Source organism: Elephas maximus, chromosome 23 (assembly GCF_024166365.1).
Source record: "Elephas maximus indicus isolate mEleMax1 chromosome 23, mEleMax1 primary haplotype, whole genome shotgun sequence".
Taxonomy (NCBI): Eukaryota; Metazoa; Chordata; class Mammalia; order Proboscidea; family Elephantidae; genus Elephas; species Elephas maximus.
The window spans coordinates 15,212,313-15,234,657 of record NC_064841.1 but is presented as its reverse complement, the minus strand read 5'-3'; positions in this window follow the sequence as shown (position 1 = coordinate 15,234,657).

Below are 22,345 nucleotides of genomic sequence, written 5' to 3'. Positions count from 1 at the left end.
AGTAAAATCAAGTGAGTTTTTACACTCAGTGTGAACATGCTGAATGATTCTATTAAAAAAGATCATAAGGTTGGGGTAAAACCTCGGACTTAGCTATTTTCTCTATGTAAGAAATACACTTAAAATGAAACATAGAAAGAGGTTGAAAGTGAAGACATGGCCAGAGAAAGACCAGGCCAAGGAAGCTGAAAGACAGTGGCAATATTAATACCATAAAAGGTGGAACTTTAGATTAATGGCAATAAAAAAGATTGAGGGACAACATTTAATGAAGAGTCCCAATTTAAACAGAATTCATGTGCACCAAACTATATAGCAATTCAATACATTTCAAGTAAAAACTATTAGTAATGCAAGGAAATTAGAAAAATAATTTAATGATATTTAAATATATTTCTTTCAGGATTAAATAGCTGTAAGCAAAAATAAAGACAGAGCAAATGAACAAAATATTAATCAAATTTGGTTATAAGTATGTATTTGCATAAAAATAGAAGCAGAAATACAAAGACATTTATATTCTATAAAGACCATAATAGATATCTAATCATAATTAGAAAAAGAAATAAATTATTAAAAATCAACTCTTCACAGCAAAAAACAAAAGAAACTTTATCTAATTTAATATTAAGAAACATTCTCTTTAATAATATTTAACCAAAGAGGAAATAAAATTAAAGTTGCAAGCAATATAAGTAATAATGTAAATGAGAATACTTCATATAAAAATATATGGGAGACTGATGAAGGTGTATTTATAGCCCTAAGTGCATAAGAAAAAGAAAGGAAAACAGAAAAAATATGGGGGAATGGACTTGGTATTGATTATAAAAGATTAGGGAAAGTACCACAAAATAAACAAAAATTATAACTAGAAAAAGAAGGACTTGATAAAGATGAAAGGTAAAATCAATTGAGAGAATATTAAGAAAAAATAATAAAAATACATCTTAAAATTCCTTTTTATAGAGAACACAACAAAATTAATAAAGTCTTTTTGACTGTATCAAAAGAAAAGCAAATGCTTACAGATCCAGGAATGATACATACAGAAAGAGTTTAACACTTTCAGGCAACTTTATGAAAACAAATACAAAATTTAGAGGAAATGATTAATGTTCTGGAGAAATGTTTAATTACATTAACCCAATGATTGGTAGAACACTTGAATAAAACGATCCAAATGGAAAAGACAGGAGATCTGACTCAAAATATACTAGTGAAGAGGCGTCAGAATCAAATGAGTTCTTAGCTGAATTAAGACTTCACCAAATTCAGTAGCAAGAATCACCTTAAACAGCAAAATGTTAAACCCATTTTCATTAATATCAAGAACAAAACAGAGATGTTCAGATCATTATTATTCAGCATTGTTTTGGAAATTTTACAAAACACAATAAGATAAGAAAATGAAATAATCTGGGTAAATATAAAATCATAGCTTTTGCTGATGATCTTTTATATCTAGAAAAGCAAAAGATTAATAAAAACTGTCATGTAATTTGTTGCAGATACATAACTATATAAATGTCATAAAATGTTTTATAAATTCGATTAATTTCCTGAATATTATACAAAATGAGCAGGAAAATTTTAAAATTCTTATCAATGAGCAATTACGAACCTGAATTTGAAAGGCAACACCATAGAAACAAAATATTCTATATCCTAGTGCCCAAAGTTTAGAAAATAACCCCAAAGTCGTGCTAGGAACATTTTATCTATCAGAACACATATCTATCAAATATTTTTTTTTTCCCTGCATGGGAAAGTAATGGTAAAAAAATCTTTATGCAGATGGAATCATTCCCTGTGAATCACTCCCTCCCTGCCTGTAGTTAGTTAATTTTGGAAAATTCCCTCAGAAAAGCGACCTTTTGTGATTGACTTACTTCACTCAGCATGCTTTTACGGTTCACCCATGCTGTAGCATGTATCAGGGCTTCATTTCTCTTTATGGTTGAGTAATATTCCACCGTATGTATGTACCACATTTTGTTTATCCATTTATCTGTTGATGGATATTTTGGTTGTTTCCAACTTTTGGCTTTGTGAATAGTGTTAAAATGAACACTGGCGTACACATTTCTGTTTGTGTTCCTGCTTTCACACATAAGATGAAAGATTGAAAGAGGTTGAAAACGAAGAGATGGTCGAGAAATACCAGGCCAAGAATGTTGAAAGAGAATGACAGTATTAATACCACAGATGGTGGAATTTTAGGTTAATTTTGAGTATATACCTAGAACAATTGCTGGGTCATATGGTAGTTGCATGTTTAAGCTTTTGAAATCTCTAGAATAGGCGGATGTACAGAGAGCAAAGTTTATTAGTGGTTACCAGGGGCAGCAGGGGGAAAGGGGTTGTCATTGCTAGGGGCCACTGAGTTTCAAATTTATAATTGCTTTATTTTAGGACTTTTTTTTTTGAGAAGGTCTTCCCTGTCAAAAGATTATTATTACTTCTTAATATTCTTCCATTTTCTTTTAGTACTATTTATTTATTACTATTTAGTTAGTTAATTTAACAATTACCTGTTTAATACAATGGGGAATTTTGATACGTGCTTTTACTCATGTAGAGAAGAAAACATGTACAACACACGGGAAGTTAGAAAAATTCCATAGGGATGATCCTGAGAGTTCTAAAATATACAGATTACTGAAAGCATTTTATTTAGCTCAAAAAAAAAAAAAAAAACTCTCTTGGACATTAATTTAGATATTGAAAAACAACTAATTGAGTCTAAAGTTTCAAGGAATAGAGCAATGCTAATTGATCAGTTTTAACCTTGCTGTCATTGATACTACTAAGTGATAGCATGGTTAGCACCAAGAATAGAAAATTGCAAAAGCAAAAATAATGTAGGCTCTTAGCCAAGAGACCAAAGTCAACATTAGCAGTGGTAAGTCATGGTTATGTTATATACCCTTGATATGATGTAATGAAAATAGCCCTTCTGCAGTCTTCCTCCTAAAAACCCATAAACCCTGTCTAATCATGAGAAAAATATCAGACAAATCCCAATTGAGTACCTGACCAGTACTCCCCAAAACTCTAAAAGTCATCAAAAACAAGGAAAGACTGTGAAACTATCACACCCAAGAGGAGCCTAAGGAGACAGGATAACTAAATGCAGTGTGGAATCCTGGATGGGATTCTGGAACGGAAAAAGGGAATTAGGTAAAAACTATAGACATATGGACAGAAATAACAAAGAATGGACTTTATTAATAATAATATAACTATTTCAGTTTATCAACACCCCGGTGGCACAGTGGTTAAGAGCTTGGCTGCTAATCAAAATGTCGGCAGTTCAAATCCACCAGCTGCTCCTTGGAAACCCTGTGGGGCAGTTCTACTCTGACTTATAGGATAGATATGAGTTGAAGTTGACTCGATGGCAATGGATTTTTTTCTTTATCCATTTATCAATTGTAATGTATTAATTGTAATGTATTAATGTAAGATGCTAATAATAGGAGAAATTGTGGAGTATGTGGGAACTCTGCACAATTTCCAAAATTTGTAATTTAAAACTGTTCTAAAATAAAACTTTATTTAATAAATAAATGAAATACAAGTTTATTTTAAAAAATGTAAACTTAGCTCGTGGGATTGGCCCATGTTAAGATAGTTATGAAGGAAACTTCCTTTTTATACAGCATGCCTGGGTTTTCCTGTTAGGATTGTGGACAAGTGGCTAAGGGGGTCAACTTGTAGCCAAACCAACCATTGCCGTCAAGTTGATTCCGACTCATAGCGACCCAATAGGACAGAATAGAACTGGCCCACAGAGTTTCCAAGGATTCGAACTGCCAACCTTTTGGTTGGCAGCCGTAGCCTTTAACTACTGCACCACCAGGGTTTCCGAACTTGTAGCAGCAGACTTTAATTGTGTTTATAGCCTAATAAGTATGCGTCCTGCTTCCAAGGGAAGCAAGGAAGGAAATAAATGTGTTGCTTTCTTGAGCAAAATAAGTAAATGCTTATGTTATGAAATCAGATGGAGGTGCTTTTTTTCCCTCTCTGCCTCTAAGTAAATAAAACCAAACCAAAAACCAAACCCACACCTTTGAGTCGCTTCCGACTCATAGCGACCCTAACTAAATAAAAAATACTAAAAGTAAACATAGGAGAATTTTTAAGTGATAATATCAGAATAGGGAAGACCATTTTTCAAGAAAAGGACACCAAATCAGAAGTTGCTTATTTTTGTCCTGCTTCTGATGTATTATTTATGTTGATGACATGCATTCCTCCAGGACTATAATAGATTTCGTACAGTTCGTGTAGCTATTACCTAGGCCCTGGCTGGCACAGGTGGTTGTTCAGCTAGTAACCACGTGGTTGACTGTGTGAACCTACCCAGTGCTGCCACGAAAGAAGTAAAGATTAAAAAAAACAGCCAAGAAAATCCTATGCTTCTACTCTGCAACACATGGGGTTGCTATGAGTCAGAATGAACTCGAGGTAATAGACTTGTTGACTTTTTTTTTTCCATGCAGCTATTAGAGAAGTGATTTTTCAATGATACAGAATTTTAAAAGTGAGTGTTAGATACTACCACATAGCCATTTTCTGGCATATATTTCAAACACATTACTCCATTACCAGGTTGATGGGCTGTCCAGGTGGATGTGAACAATATGAGCAGTTTTTTTCAGAGAAACTATAATTCCGTTATTAATTGAACACTGGATGAGGGTTATAGCTTACGTCTTGCGAGTGATCTACAAACAGTATCTCTAACGTGTACACGTTTTCTTATAAAATGAGAATTGAGAGAAGAGAAATGAAAACCTTCAGGCAACATGAAGATGTTAAATCATACATCCAAGTTAATGCATTTTTAAATTTCTCATTGAGATAGATTTTATCGTAGAGATGGACAGGGACTCAGGATTATCTTCAGCTCTGTGAAGTAGCACGGCTCTTTCCTACTTTCAGAAAACACATCTACCACAATTAAAATACTGGGAATGCAACATGCATTTCGCATCTGTCATCTGGAATTAATATGTAAGAGAAACGTGGTCCTGTGCTAACAAGGAAGATGTGTGTGGCTGTACAAAAATCATCACTTCTTGATAACTGTGTTCTATAGTCCCTTGTTGCTGTCTTTGCAGAGTTCAAGTTTGTTTTCTTGTTGAATTTGAGGACTCTGATGAAACATTTTAGAATTACGAGTTTTGTTTGGTTTCGTTTCTTGGTCAGGTCCTTTCTTGTTTAGCACTATTTTCAAATAAACATATTTCTTTTTTAAAATGTGCAAAATCAAAAGCGAGCCTTCCCCCTCAATCTTCTGGAAGCTTATTAGCCTTCATTATATATTTTTCATGACATGGAAAGTACATTGAGGTTCATGTTTCTTTGTTCAATAAAATATTTCATAAAAGTGCTTATAATTATTCCATCTTTTAAAGTTACTTTGTCTTTCCCAAGGGATAGCTGGTTTGTTTTTAGCATTTAGAATGAACATTTGGCATACAGCTCTAATTGTGTGTGGATATAAACTCGTTGCCTCTCTGTTTACAGGTACACAAATGAATTTTTTTTTTTTATCTCACTCTAGGACTAATGACCACCTTTCTTTTCGAATACTTCATTGACTTTACATCCAGCAACTACGCTAAAATTTTATTGTTAATTTTGTGTGGCAGCGGCTCAGTTCTTGTTTATAGAGTGTAAAACTTAGTAGTCATTGAGGCGTTTATCATCCATGAAGCTCATTCCACATCTCATCTATTGTATGAATAAAATGTGAAAATAATTACGTTTTTCTAAAATGACTTTGTTAGGACAGTTAGTAAGAAAAAAACAAGTCAAAGGAAAACCCACTCGCTGGAGTAAGTTTACAGTTTATTTTTATCTTATATTGAGTTTTGAAAATAAATACCAATGAGTTTGTGGAGAAAGTCCGTCCACGTATTTGGTGGTAAGCCAAGAAACAGGGACCATGAGCTGCAAGCTGGAAATGAAAATATTTAATAGGAACAAAAAACATGTGAAAGGAAACCTGCCCAACCTTTTCTGCCTGTGAGAAAAACATGATCATTCTCTGAGCTTAGGGCAGATCTAAGTTCTGTGAGGCCTGGAACTGACATAATTTGTTCAAAGAATGTTCTAAGAGAAAGAATGTAAAAATACAAACTCAAAATGAGGTTTTAAGGTAAATGTTTAGAATGAACAATTACTAGAGCTTTAGAAGTCCAAGTCCATTTCATCCTAAATCTTCCAAGGTAATTTATCAGAGAGGAGCCCTGGTGGTGCTGTGATTAAGTGCTCTGCTGCTAACCAAAAGGTTGGCGGTTTAAACCCGGTCAGGGGTTATACAGGAGAAAGACCTGGCAATCTGCTTCCATAAAGATTACAGTCTTGGAAACCCCATGGGGCACTTCTGCTGTGTCCTATAGGGTCACTATGAGTCAGAATTGGCTCAACAGCAGTGGAGAAATTTATCAAAGTTGCTTTCTGATTGTATCCCAGCTTCCTCTCCCCACCCAGAACCTTCCACCTCTCTCAACAACTCCCTACACTCTCAGTGGCCAGAAAAGGGAGGGCCCCAAAGCTTAAGCATCATTGTTATTGTTGGGTATCCTTGAGTTGATACCAATTTGTAGTGAGCCCATGTAACAGACTAGAACTGCCCCATAGGGTTTTCTTGGCTGTAATCTTTACAGAAGCAGATTGCCAGGTCTTTTTTCCGTGGAGCTGCTGGGTAGGTTTGAACCACCAATCTTTTGGTTAGCAGCAGAGCGCTTAACCATTGTTCCAACAGGGCTCCTTTAAGCATTGTTAGCTTCAGGGTAAATTTTCACCTGTCTATGCTGCTGATTTTTTTCTAGGTCTCTACCTATTATGTCCCTAAACCTGCCTGCCTCATCTGCTGTTCTGAACTGCCACCCAGATGTGGGCCCCAGTTGATCAACTTTATTTTTTCTACTTGTTCCAGCTTTTCCATAAGCAGTGGAAACAAACAACCAGTTTCAGCTCTTTACCTACAATATGCCATTAAAAAAAAAAAAAAGCAACGGTTTTTTTTTTTTTTTTTTTTAAAGGCAGATGAGAACGTCTGTGTGTATGTAATCCTTAAGTCACATTATCTCTAGTTTCATAACGGATAAATATGAGGATGTATTCATCCTACCAGCTGGGGAAGGAAGTCCTTAGTTGACATCCTGAACAGCTTGAATGGTCATTGGGCAAAACAGTCATCCTAAGGAAAAAGCAAAGATGGCAAAATTTCATCTCACATACTTCGGACGTGTTATCAGGAGGGACCAGTCCCTGCAGAAGGACGCTATGCTTGGTAGAGTACAGGGTCAGCAAAAAAGAGGAAGACCCTCCACAAGATAGATTGACACAGTGGCTGCAACAATGGGCTAAAGCATAAAAACAGTTGAGAGGATGGTGCAGGGCTGGGCAGTGTTTCTTTCCGTTGTACATGGTGTTGCTATGAGTTGGAAACAACTTGATGGCACTTAACAAAAACAACAACAAGGAAAAAGAGAATCCAGGCACCCAAACTTGCTTCCAGTTGTCTGAAAAGAAGCTTTTCGGTGAAGCATGATAGGCAAGAGTGATTTCACAAATGTTTCTGTAAGACCAAAGCACAGATTCGTCCCCAGTGGCCTGGATAACAGAGGGAAGCAAAGCCCAAGGATGCTTTCTCCATCGTGTATTTAGTTCATATCAAATTGATCACTCAGACTGGCCATATAACTGAGCCAGTTCACATCTGGAACCAAGGGAGGATGAGAGCATCAGCCGTTGAAATGTTTTCACGACAGTGGCTGGAATGAGAGAAGAGGAAGAGTCTGGGTGCCAGATGGTCATGCACTGTGTAAGCACACTTTCTGTTTATCTGGTGCAAATCTTTCCCAGTATCATTACCCAAATGCCTACCAACCTATTGAGGTTAAGGGTTTAGCCAGTAATGAAATGCGTTAGTTGATACTGGTCCAACGTACGATTTTCTCTCCATTTTTCCATAGCTAAAGTTCCGGTGTCATTTAAACTTTTAACAGGGAACTCTTGAATCTAAAAGATTTTATATCCTAAAGGTATAAATTGCTAGTGACATAATGAAACCACAAATAAAGCTTTATACAAATACTTAAAAAAAAAAAAGTAGTTGGAAACAAGCTGTTATTGTATAGATAATACTAACAGTTGAAATAATGCCATTTACACTAAAAAGTAGGCTATTTTTAGTTTTTATAAACTAAGGTTTTGGGAGGTCCTCAAGTATGGGAGCATTTGTAGGAATTTTGGGAAGGAAGTACGTAAACACCATATTAAGACAATTTGCATCATGCTCATTTGAATTAAAAAAAAAACTAGTATAATTTTGTAAATGATTGTTTAAATAAATAGATTAAAAAAAAAAAAAACTAACATTCCCAACTCATTAACCTTTCTAACAATAAACTATTTTATCTGCAAATCCTGAAGATGGGATTAAAAACTGGTGGGGCTTTGAAGACAGGAGGGAAAGGATGTTGTATTTGTTGAGAACTACTTTGTGCCAGGCAGTGTACTAGGAGTTGTAGGAGTTATTTATTCCATTTCATCCGGTGGGTGGTACAAATGGTCAAATCACTGTGGAGGTGAGAAGTTCAAGTTCATTTAATGAGTGCTATGACAGGTGATTCACAGACTTAGGTGGGAATATAATTTTGTTGGAAATAGTGGTTGATAAAGACTTCTTGAAGGAAATGATATTTAACTTACCTCTCTCTTTTTTAGGTTCCCATTTGACAGTTTCCACACAAATTGTCCAGTGGCATTAGTTACATTTTCATAATGTGTTAACATTCTCTTTAATTGTATTCTGGTTGTTCCATTTCTTGTATTCTAGTTTTCCTGTCTCCTTTTCTTTTCATCTTTGATTTAAAGTAAATGTTGACCTTTTGGTCCCATGAGATGGTTTTTTAATAGAGCACCATTCTTACAGGTAATATCCTTTATTTTGTGGGCCACTCTGCTATTTCACTAAAAAGTAATCTTGGGGGATGGTGTTGATTCAAGGTTTAAAGAGTGTCTCAGGGTGGTAGTCTGAGGAATTCCTCTGGTCTCAGGTAGTCCAGTTAGTCTGGCCTTTTTAAGAATTTGGGTTTTGTTTTATATTTTTCTCCCATTTTTTTTTTTTTTTTTATCCAGGACAACCTACTGTGACCCAGGTCAATCAGTGGCGTTACCCAGGCACCATCCAGTTCTGCTCTCATGGTAGATTAGGCCTTGGCTTGGGTAGGCTATCAGCCTTGTAGATTTGTTTCTTCTCTGAGATTTTGGTTACCCTCTTACTCTTTTGCTCTGTTGAATAGAGACCAATAGTTTTATCTTAGATGGCTGCGCACAAACTTTAAAGACCCTAGGTGGTACTCACTTTGTTAGGATGCAGAACATGAACTTTGTGAACTATGTTATGCCAAGTGACTGAGTAGTCCCATGAGACTATGGTCCTAAGCTTTCACACCTAGAAAACCAATCTCGGGAGATGTTTGGTTATGTCTGAGGATTATCTATTGTAGTTGTGTCTTCAATGAATATGTGTTTCTGCAAACACATATCTGTATTTGCATGTACATATAGATCTACCTATCTGTGTACTTATATACCTATACCCATCCATATGTGATCTTACAGTCATGTTTTGGTCTTTGTTGAGGTTGTTGCCATCTGATATGTGTCAAATTCTTTAGCATAGACGTCTTTTTGTCTTGAGCATTTTCAGTGACATCATTTGCTTTGGTCGTGCTATGCTCGCTACACCACATTCTGTGCCCCTTTTCCCATCACCCAAAATAACAAGCATCTATGGTCTAAAGTGTGCTTGCCCCTTCCCCACCCCTGCCTCCATAGCCTAAATAACACAATAACAACAACATCAAGGAATTGGTTCTCAGAATAGTAAATATATGATTGACCAGCCTCTTCTTAAAATATTTCATTTTATTGACTTCCATGACACCATATGCTCTTGGGTTGTTGTTCCTCCTACTTACATGATACTCCTTCTCAGACCCCTTTGCAAACTCATCTTCTTCCACTTAGCAGTTAAATGGTGAAATTCTGTTAGGCTATTTATTTCCTCATCTCACTCACTTCCCTAGGTGATGTCATCCACGTCTGAGACTTCAAATTACAGATAACCGAAAAGTCTAGATCTGCAGCCCAGGCTTTATCATTGACCTAGACCTGTATTGTTCAAAATATCTACTTCAGTGTCTCCAAGGTACCTCAAATTCAACGTAGGAAAAACAGAAGATATTTTTTTTTACCCCTGAAACATGTTCTTCTTTCAGGTTTTCCAGCTTTACTGATTGCTACCATGAGTCTTGGAAGTTGTGTAAGACCAAAATCTATGAATTGTTCTTGATAGTCTCTCTTTTTCATATTCAATGTATGACCAAGTCTGATTTTTATCTCCTAAATATTTATCACGTTTGTTCTTCTGCTCTCTTTTTACACTACTACCCACTGATCCCTGCTGCCATTATCTCTTGTGTGAACTGATGACCAGTCTCCAGAAATCTATCCTCCATCCTGATCTAGTTTCCAGACTGTGAGCAAAGTAATCTTTTAAAAATGCATACCCACCCACTGCCGTCAAGTCAATTCCGACTCATAGCGACCCTATAAGACAGGGTAGAACCAGCCCATAGAGTTTCCAAGGAGTGCCTGGCAGATTCAAACTGCTGACCTCTTGGTTAGCAGCCATGGCACTTAACCACTACACTACCAGGGTTTCCTTAAAAATGCATATCTCATTGAATCTCTTCATGGAGTATTAGGATAAGGGCAAGAGTCCTTCACATGGTTAGTGTAAACCTGTATGTTTCAAGCTGTGCATGTAACACATTTAGTGAGTAATGAAACCATTTAGTGGATCACTACCACAAGAGACAAGAATACGAAATATCTTGTATGTTGGGTCCATATTGCCTTATGAAGCCTCAGTTATTTCTGTGTTTTTGTATGTAAATACACATGTATGTGTACTGGTTCTTGATGTAAAATGGATGCCTTACTGTGAGTCATGTATTATTATTTGATAAATGCCTGTCTCCTTCTGGAATTTATTCGTTTACTTAAAAAATACTTATTGTGTCCACTGTGTACCAATTGTTCTTCAAGGGATTGAGAAGCAGGGATGAACAAGGCAGGCCAGGCTACTTGCTTTCATGGAATTTATGTTGTAGTTCAGGGATATAGACAAGAATTATTTAAGCAAATAAATTAACATTGTAGGTTCAGATGCTTATTTGTTTAGTAAAAACCGTAAGGCAGGGTAATGCAACAGACTGTGAATGCATGACCTTTGATATAGTGACTAATGAGGTGCCTTTGAGGAGATGACATTTGAGCTGAGAATCAAATGATGAGAACGAGCCAGGCATACAAATATTTGTGAAGACAGGGTCCAGGTCTGTGTTTGCTTACTAATGAACATGTGGATACCTGGCACATAGTACTACTGGGGCTAAAAAAATACATTGCTGGATAAATGAAAAAATGGATGGATGGATCAATAAATTTTGCCCAGTGGAAGAACTACAGTCTCTAAACACAAGAAGGAAAATTATTTTATGGTCATGAACTTGAAGACTTTACAATAAGTAGAAGTAAGTACATGTTCAAATGATGAGGTAGATGGGAATGGTTTTTATCTTTCCTATGAAGTTTGTAGAATTATTGCTCTTAAAAAATATTCAACAAAACAAATTCAATCTGCTTGTCTCTATAATGCCTATAAAATAGTAATTGGATGAGGCAATGTTTTCATTGTGCAAAGTCATCTGTTCGTTATATATTTGGATTAGAGATAGAATTACATAATACAATGGGAGGTAGATCAGAAATTAACATTTTATAACTCATTGTCTGACAAGAGTGTACTTTCATATGAAACAATATAATCTCTGGTGGAGAGAAATGGTAATAAGAACAGATGGTACCATTCTAAGATGAACCCTAAAGCCCTTTTTAGATTTCTAAAATGATAGTTCAGAAGCAATAACTTGAACAAGTGTCTACCTTTGTAAATCTTTGTTTTTTGTGTGCCTTTCGGATAGAAAAAAAATCACAAGCACACTAATTACAAAATCACAATCATATTAGTTACATAATTCCCAAACATTTATTTCTTATACAAATGTACCTAGGCTTACCAACCTATTCTTTTTCAGGGAAAACAGTTATTAAGGTCTGGGCAGAAACTAAACAGGATATTTGTTGTTGTTCTTTTTTGTTTGTTTATTTAGCTTTGTTTTGCTGTCTTCCCTCAAAGCAGTAAGGGGAAAAAATGAATCTATCCAGGGATCAATCTCATTGGATTTGAAAAAGCTCACTGATGGGTTCACATTAATTGTATTTTAGAATGTGAGACTAGAAGTCAACCTCTTCATTCTTCATGAGTACACATTAGTCAGGAAGAGCTGTACTCTGATTATCAAAGAATAAATGATAGTTATGCTTAGGTTAATTTTATCGGTAAACCTGGTTGTCATGGAAATAATTTGAGGGTTCCATTTTGAGATTTGCATATTACTGCTTTCTCACATTTTGAAGGGAAAATGCAAGCCTATACCTTCCCCTCATCCCCCAATAGCTTTCCACCTTTCAAAGTTCTTATTCCATCTTCCACTTCAATGAGAGCTCCACCTCAGAATCAATGGATGAAAGGCATAAGGGCGGGGGGATGGCACTAATAAGACAATATGTATATTTTTTTAATTTAAAAAATCTTTTGATCTTTTTCCACTTCCTATTTCAAGGTTGAATGGAGTTAGAAAAACTTTTTTTTTTTCCTTTGTTTTTGTTTCTAGAAGCTCTGCTTTCTTTTTCTTTTAAGGAAAGAGGCTAAGGTTCTTTGAAGGGAGTATAGATGTCCTGGAAACAAAACAAAAGCGCTGGGATATAGAGTTAAGGCAGGCAGAGTCATATTGATTTGATTATGGTACAAAAGTTACACAAACACTTGAAATAGATGTGTGGATCTGGTGAATATAATGACAGAAGTAAACATTTATTGAGTGTAAACTACAGTCGTCCCTCAGTATCCGAAGGGGATATGTTCCAGGACTCCCTCGAATACCAAAATCCTCAGATGCTCAACTCCCTTATATAAAATGGCATAGTATTTGCATATAACCTATGCACATCGTCCCACACACTTTAAATCATCTCTAGATGACTTGTAATACCTAATACAATGTCAATGCTATATAGTTATTATACAGTACTGTATCATTTAGGGAATAATGACAAGGAGAACAATCTGTGAAATGGCAGGGGCTACAGCAGGGGAAGCCGACACATCACTTTATTTGTGTGGATTCAGCCTAGTGCTCCGCCCGGGCAAATTCCAGTATTGCTTTTTAGAACTTTCTTTTTTTTTGCTGAATATTTTTGATCTGTGGTTGGTTGAATTTGCAGATGCGGAGCCCGTGGGTTCAGAGGTCCGACTGTATGTGCCACGTAGTATCACGCTTAATCATTACAAAGACTCAGTGATATGGGTATAATATTATTCTCTTTATACAGATGAAGAACTCAGATCTTAGAGAAGTAACTTGTTTTAAACCCACATAACTAGTACCCTGGTGGCATAGTGGTTAAGTGCTACGGCTGCTAACCAAAAGGTTGGCAGTTCAAATTCACCACGTACTCCTTGGAAACTCTATGGGGCAGCTCTACTCTGTCCTATAGGGTTGCTATGAGTTAGAATCGACTTGACGGCACTGGGTTTGGTTTTTTTGGTTTTTGGTTAACTAGTAAGAATGTTGTTTCAGATTAATTCACGATTGATTTTATCACCGTAAAAAAATTGAAATTGCCATTAAGTCAATTCCAACTCATGGCAGCTCCATCTGTGTCAGAGTAGAAATGTGATCCAAAAGGTTTTCACTGGCTATATAAAAAAAAATTATACTGTCTCTCAAAATGAAATATGAAATAGAATGTGTGAAAAAAGTCACAAATAACTTTTATAAACTTATACTTCCCTTTGGCTATTCTTGATACCGTTTATTTGATTCATCCATTGAGCCAAAGGGTCATTTATTTAGTTATTTAGTAATAATTGCTCATATCTCCCTATATACTATTTGCTGCATTTCTAAGACACTGATAATATAGCAGTATATAGCAGAAGGCTTGGTGTATACATGTATAAATATCCTAATTAATGTATAAAAGTAACTAACTACAATTAAGTCCTAAAGGGGTATTTCAATAAGTGCAGATAGACACAAATTGAGGTAACTGATAGGCTCTTAATGATTTTTCCAGTGGAAATATTTGTGCTGCTTTCTCCCTACCTTAATCCTATTCATCCCTCTTTGTGGAGAAGCTGCCCCTTTCTTCCCATTCTCTGCTCTGGAATGAAGTCCTAAAGAGATTTGGATGACTTGCCTCCCTGACCACAATAGTTTAATTTAATGTAATAACTCAGTTTCCCAACCATGGAGGGGGCATGTGACTCAGTTGACTAATCAAAGAACTTTCCTTGGATGTTGAAAACTAGAACTGACAAAGAGAAACCTTCTGTCTCTGCTCACAAAGCCAGGATGTGAGTATAAAATCTGCTGGTGGTCATGGCTTCAGTGCAGACATAACCAGCTTGAAAGAATGAATTTGTCACCTAGAGAGAAAAAGAGATAAGAAATGGAATCAAATAAATACTAAGTCCTGGTAGCATTTGAATCTTAGATTCTAATTCTACCCTTAATCTTTCCAGAGGTTTGAACCAATGCATTTTCCTCCATCACCCTCTTTCTTTTTTTCTTTCATCTAAACTAACTCAAATTGGATTTCTGTGTAAGTCAGGGGCTTAGTTTCAGATGACACATAACCAGCTCTGACTAACTTAAGGAGAAAGGCAGCCTTAAAAGGATATTACAAACCTTACCAAATTTCTGAGTGGACCAGAGAGCGATACTTAGAAGCTACATATCCAGGATCAATGTCCAAAATCATACTACATAACTGGTCTGCAGAAGATGCTTTTATTGCCAAACTGCCACTATTGAGCACAGACACGGTAGCTTTGCAGTTGGCTGTACTGAACTATGGCACCCCTGCTCCTGGAAATTGGGCATTGCTATTGCCTTCCTTGCCAAAATGGGTTCTTCGCAGTGTGTGCTTCTTTGCACTACTAACTTCCAGTCCAGGGTTTGGCAAAAATGCCACTGATGATGACAATTACCTGCCTTCATCTTCACTGAAAAGGAGGTTGGGAAAACCAAAGTTGGGCTTTTATGGTGAGATTTAGGGAAATATCCTAAACATAGGAAAAATGTTTAAAAGTGTTCGGTTACTAAAAAGAATGACAGATATCTATTACCATTTATGTTACTTACATCCAAATGTGTCCTCAGAATACAGCTTCCTTCAGGAAGTGACATCTAAGCAGACCTCTGTCGGAGGGGAAATTGGACTCAGACTCTGAGAGAGTTTACTATAAGAATGTTTACTAGGGACAGTCATCGGGATTCACATCCATGGAAGGAAGGGAAGGAACAAAATTTAGCAGAAGTCCAACTGTGATGCTGGCCTCCGCTGGCCACGAGGAGCTCTGGAGCTACATTGGCCCATCAAAGTTGTCCCTTATAATTCACTTCGGTTGGTTGTAGGCATCTCCAAGAAGGGCATGATCTTGGGCTAGGTGGCTCCCTACAGCCTGAAGCAATTCCAGAAGGGGCTGACAATTAAAACTGTCTGCAGTACACCCAGAAGCTGGAACAAGTCCTTCTTTGAAGGGGGACCTGGGTGGCACATCATGTTTACCATAGAAGTCATACGTGAAGTAAAGAGAGAATGAGATGGAGAGAGAGGCCCAGACCAAGGTGTTGCCATTTGGAAAGTTCTGAGGTAGGATAGTGATTGAATTATTTTCAGAAATGAAAGAAAAAGGTAGCACAGTGAGGGGAAGGATTGGGAAAAGGGTATATGACTTGGCTGTACAAACTCAGACTTTTAAAGTCTGAGGAGAGAATAGTAATCAGGAAGGGCCAGAGATGTAGGAGAGCTACAAAGTCTAAATGAACGCCTTTGTATTTATGTGAGATAGTATTTTATATTTTTGGAAGCACAGTATCAACTGAGAAAATATTATTCATCCTTTCATTTTTTCCTGACCCTAAAGACTGAAATTAAAAAAAAAAACAAAAACGAAACTTTAACTGTGTTAAGATGAATGGACTTCTTCCCATTAAAAACACTAATGCAATTTAGAAAATGACCTTTTCTAAAAATAATAGTAGACTGAAAACAGTGAGGAAGTATTTTTAAGTTTTCTACCATCAGAGGATTGACCTAATTACAGTGAGAGGAAACGAAATGGATTAAAAAAAAAAAAAAGGCTACTTAGCAAATTATTCTGTTATTTTATTAGCTATTTAAAAACTTATTAAGTGAACAACAGAAGATTTGATTCCCCTTCCTCTTCAGAAGATCCAAAGATGAGAAGGCTAGGGGGGACAGGGAAGCTAGATTAATGGAAACAGAATGACCAAAAAAGGGAAATAGCAAGAATGCTGGTATTTTGTGAAGAATGTAACCAATGTCACTGAAAAATGTTTAGAAATTGTTAAATGAAAACCTAATTTCCTCTGTAAATTTTCACCAAAAACACAATAAAATATTAAAAAAAAAAAAAGATTTGCAGCCTTGGAAACCCTGCGGGGTAGTTCTATCCTGTTCTATATATGGGGTTGCTCTAAGTTGTAAGTGACTCAATGGCAGTGGGTTTGATTTTGGTTTTGGACCCAAGAGGGCTTCTTGGAAGACTGAGGAAGGTGAAAAACAAAAAGAAGAAGCCTGTGTGGAATTATTGAAAAAAACTGGGATCAGCTGGACAAAGTAGCACCAACCTCAAGGGGCTACAGAGGGTATCTTCAGACTTCAATGCTGGGCAAGACTCTGAGGAGCCCTGAGTCTGATTTGAATATCTGCTCTGAGCTGATGAGAGCAATCCAATGGTAGAATACAATAAAGCCAGTCAAGACAGACATTTCCTGCACCTCTTCCCTCATACTCTGCTTCAACTCAAAAGACTCAGAGGAACCTAGTGAGCAGGTGTCTAGTCCATAGCAGGTCTGAGCTGGGGGAGGGGGTGAAACAAACGAGCTTATTCACTATCACCACGTTTATTCATCATTTTAATGGAGGTTCTGGCCAGGACGATAAGAAAATGAAATAGAAGCTATAAGGATTGAGAATAAAGAATTAAAACAGTTATTCTTTGCAGATCACCTGAACATGTACGTAGAAAACCCAAAAGAATCTACAGATAAACAATGAAAGTTAAGTAGTGAATTTAGCAAAGTAACTGAATCAGTGTCAATATGGAAAAAATATTTTGCATTTCAGGATATATTAAAAATAAGCATATAGACAATGAACATTCCTAAAAATGCCATCTTGTATAATAATATCAGAAAAGGTCAAATATGTGATGAGAAATCAAATAAAAGACGTTCAAGTTCTCTATACTGAAAACCACACAATATTGTTAAAAAATAGTGAACAAATAAATTAGTGAAATGATACGTTCGTAAGTTGATGCAATATTGTAAAGATGTCAATTCTCTTGTAACTGAGGCTTTTTCCAAATTTATATTGAAATGAAAGAATAAAGAAAAGCTAAGGCAATGTTGGAGAAGAACAAAGCTAAAGTACTTACATTTCTGAAAAACAAGACCTATTATAAGACTATAATAATTAACCACCACTCATCTGTTGGTTTATCATACTGTGGTGGCTTGATGTTGTGATCCTGAAAGCTATGCCAAATACCAGAAGGGTCACCCATGGTAGACAGGATTCAGTGGAGCTTCCAGACTAAGATGGATGAGAAAGAAGGACCTGGCAGTCTACTTCCAAAAAAGATTGGTGAAAACTTTATGAATAGCAGAGAAACACTGTCTGGTATAGTGCTGGAAGATGAGCCCCTCAGGTTGGAAGGCAATCAAAATATGACTGGGAAAGAGCTGCTTCCTCAAAGTGGAATAAAGCTTTCTGGGCTTTCATTTACTGATGTGGCATGGCTCAAAATGAGAAGTAAGAGCTGAAAACATCCACTGGTAATCAGAATATGGAATGTACAAAGAATGAATCAAGGAAAATTGGAAGTTGTCAAAAATGAAATGGAACACATAAAGATTGATATTCTAGACATTAGACCATATCTGTGGAAAGAGATAATGGGGAAGTTAATATCATCAGTCAGAACAAGGCCAGGGGCCTACTACAGAACAAACCGTAAATTGCTCCTATGTGAGTTCAAGTTGAAGCTGAAGAATATATACTCAAGACCATACTTCACAAAAGGTGAACACAAAAGGTGCTCATGTAAAACCTGTACATAGACCAAGAGACAGTCATTCCAGCAGGACAAGGGGACACTGCATGGTTTAAAATCAGGAAGGGTGTGCATCAGGGTTGTGACCTTTCACCATACTTATTCAATCTATATGTTGAGCAAAAAATTTGAGAAGCCGAATCTATGAAGAAGAATGAGGCATCAAGATTGGAGGAACACTCATTAACAACTTGCCATATGAGATGACACAACCTTGCTTCCTGAAAGTGAAGAGGACTTGAGGCACTTACTGATGAAGACCAAAGGCCACAGCCTTCAGTATGGATTACACCTCAATGTAAAGAAAACAAAAATCCTCACACCTGGACCAATAAGCAACATCATGATAAGTGGAGAAAAGATTACCGTTGTTAAGAATTTCATTTTACTTGGATCCCCTATCAACACTCATGGAAGCAGCAGTCAAGAAATCACACGATGTATTGCATTCAACAGATCTGCTGCGGAAGAGCTCTTCAAAGTGTTTTTTTTTTTTTTAAGATGTCACTTTGAGGACTAAGGTGTGCTAACCCAAGCCGTGGTATTTTCAGTCACCTCACATGTATGTAAAAGCTGGACGTTGAGTGAGGAAGACTGAAGAAGAATTGATGCTTTTGAATTACGGTGTTGGTGAATAATATTGAATATACCATGGACTGCCAGGAGAATCAGCAAATCTGTCCTCAAAGAAGTACAGTTAGAATGCTCTTTAGAAGTAAAAATGGCTAGACTTCATCTCACGTACTTTGGACATGTTATCAGGAGGTACCAGTCTCTGGAAAAGGACATAATGCTTGGTAAAGTAGAGGGTCAGTGAAAAAGAGGAAGGCCCTCAAGGAGGTGGATTCACACAGTGACTGCAGTAATGGACTCAAACACAGCAGCCATTGTGAGGATGGCACAGGACCAAGCAGTATTTTTGTTCTGTTGTGCATGGGACCACTATGAGTCAGAACAGACTTGGCTGCACCTAAAAATGATAACAACCACAGTAATAATGAAGATAATATAATATAGATCAATGATACGAAACAGAGAATCCTGAATGAGACCTGTAGTTATGTTGTCACCTGATTTATGACAAAGGTGACAATGCAATGTCATGTATGTCTTAACTACCTAGTGCTCCTGTAACAGAAATACCAAAAGTGGGTGGCTTTACAGAACAGAAGTTTATTTTTTCATGGTTATGGAAGCTAAAATTCCAGATGAGGGTCTCAGCCATGTTAATTCCTCCCTCGTTGGTAGCCCTGGGTGTTCCTTGGTTCCTTCCCTTCCCCCGTGTGTCTTTGTATCTATTTTGGTCTTTTTATAACTCAGAAGTGATTAGCTCGAGGATCCACCCTAGGCTGTTACGGCCTCACTAACATAACAAAAGAAAAACTAGATTTCCGAACAGAATCACATCCACAGGGATAATGGCCAGAAATCAACACATATATTGGGGTGTACAATTTAATCCATAACAGTGGGGGAAAGGATGGCTTTTCAATAAATGGTGCTGGGTCAATTGAATATTCATTTGAAAGGCAATTGTCCCCTCTCTCCAAACACGCAAAATGTAATTCTAGGCGAACTGCAGATCTAAATATAAAAGGTAAAAACAATAAAGCTTTCAGGTGAAACTGGAGAATAGCTTGCTAACGTTGGGTTAGGCATGGTAATTAAAAGTATGTGATTTAATCTTAAAGGGTTCAAATCCTGACTCTACTATTTCTTTGTGATGGGATCCTTGGCAGGTAACTAAGCACTATTTCTCAGTTTCCTAATCTAAGATACTGGGATTATAATAATACCTAAATCCTAGGGTTATTACGAGGATTCAAAGAACATGCATGCAAAGGGCTTAGCATGTTGCCTGGTGAATGGTAAGCACCAAATTCATATTAGGAGGTATTACTGTTACTACTAAAGTGACTAGAAGACTGACTAGATGTCCAAAAGATAAAATTAGAGGTTTCTGGGAGATTTTACGCAGAGGTGGGAAAAATCTTGCTCCACAGAGAAGAATTAAATAGTAAACAGACACAAAATAATTGTTATATAATTTTAACCTAACAAGTCCTAATCATTTAACATCCTGTTTTTATATACACAAAATTATATGTGAAACATTACTGGAGAATTATTTATTACATTTAAAAAATTGACAACATGAAAACATCCAGGTATAGAATGATTAAAATATTTATGGAGCGTGCATCCCACTGAGTACTATGAAGCTGTCAGAAAGATTTGTGTGTGTATTGATATGGAAAAATTACCGAATTATCATGATATATTGGGAAAGGAAAAAAAAAAGCAAGCTACAGAACACTGTATAATATTCAAGTCTTGTAAAACGCTGGCCATATAATAAGTATGTATGCAAGTGACCAGAATAAATGGTTAAAGGATACATACTAAATTATTAATAATAGTTATTCTGGGGGAAGAGAACCGGGTTGAGAGTGGACTAGAAGTACAAAGGAAGCTTTACTTTTATATCTATGGTTAGACTAAAAAAAAATTTTAAAGCGGTTATCCATATATTGCTTTTGCAATTAAAAAGCAACTTTTAAAAGATAAGAAAAATGGTTAGCATATATGAATAAGTTTTTCAGAAAAAAGAAAAACAAATAGCCAGTGGCTAGATTTAAATTATTCAACCATACTTAGTTAAATAAATAGCAAAATGGTATCACATTATTTTATTTTATATCAACTTGGAAAGTTGCATGTGTGAGGGACAGAGAGAGAATAAAATTAAAGCAAACAAACAAAAACCTTCACTAAATACCTACTTCTATTTATGAGTAAATAGATGTTACAAGAATGTTCATGATGTCATTTTGTAATAGTAAAGGAGAGAAACATTGTAAATTCGACAATAACAGATTGAGTAAATTGTAAAACAGTTAAGCAAAACACTGATATGTAATGATATAATTAAAATGCAGTAGAAGAAAATGTGTTGATGTAGAAAGAGCTTTGTTATATTTTCTTTTTGCATAAAATACCTGTTATAAAATTATGTATACTGTACACTACCATTTTTTATTTAAAATCTGAATGAGTGTACACCAAATTATTGTAATATAAGACACATTATGAAACAAAAGAGGAATGACATACAACTTGCTCTGCCAGATATTAAAACATATTATTAAATTAATTTATAAATCACTTAAAAGAGATTATCTGTGAATAATGGGAATTGCGGGTTAATTTATTTTCTGTCTTGTGCTTATCTGTATTATCTGATTTTTCTACAATTACCATATGTTATTGTGTAATTCAAAATAATAGTAAAAGTTGATGTTCTAAAAGACGCCAGCCTCACTGGCAGACTTTGCTCTCTTCAGGAGCAACATAACCAAACCTTGTCCTACTTCCTCAATGTACTTCATCCTTATTTCTTCTCCAGAAGGAAGGTTTATTGAGTATTGGAGAAATCAAATCTTTCTTTCAAAGATGGTGTGCAAGATTTACATGTATCTTTACGTAATCCTGAGATCCTAATAATATCAGCCCAAATATCTGAATCATGATGCTTCACCAAGGCCCCATCTGTGAAATGTTGTTGTTATCGTGTGCCATTGAATTGATTCCGACTTATAACAACCACATAGGACAGGAAAGAACTGCCCCATAGGGCCTCTAGGCTGTAATCTTTATGGGAACAGATTGCCGGGTCTTTTCTCCTGTGGAGCGGCTGGTGGGTTCGAAAAGCCAACCTTTAGGTTAGCAGCCAAGTGCTTAACTAATGCGTCACCAGGGCTCCTCTTGTGAAATGTACTAAAACTATATTCTGATTTTGACTATATCAATTTGATTTTGTCCTAGTTTATTTCGCCTAGTACTTCTGTGTTTCTTGTTTGTTAATTTCTGTGAAATTTAGATCTTTTTAAAAAAAGTTTTAATATCATATTCCTAAGTGAGATTAGTCTATAATTTTCTTTATTGTACAGTAGGTTATACTAACTTGAAAATAAA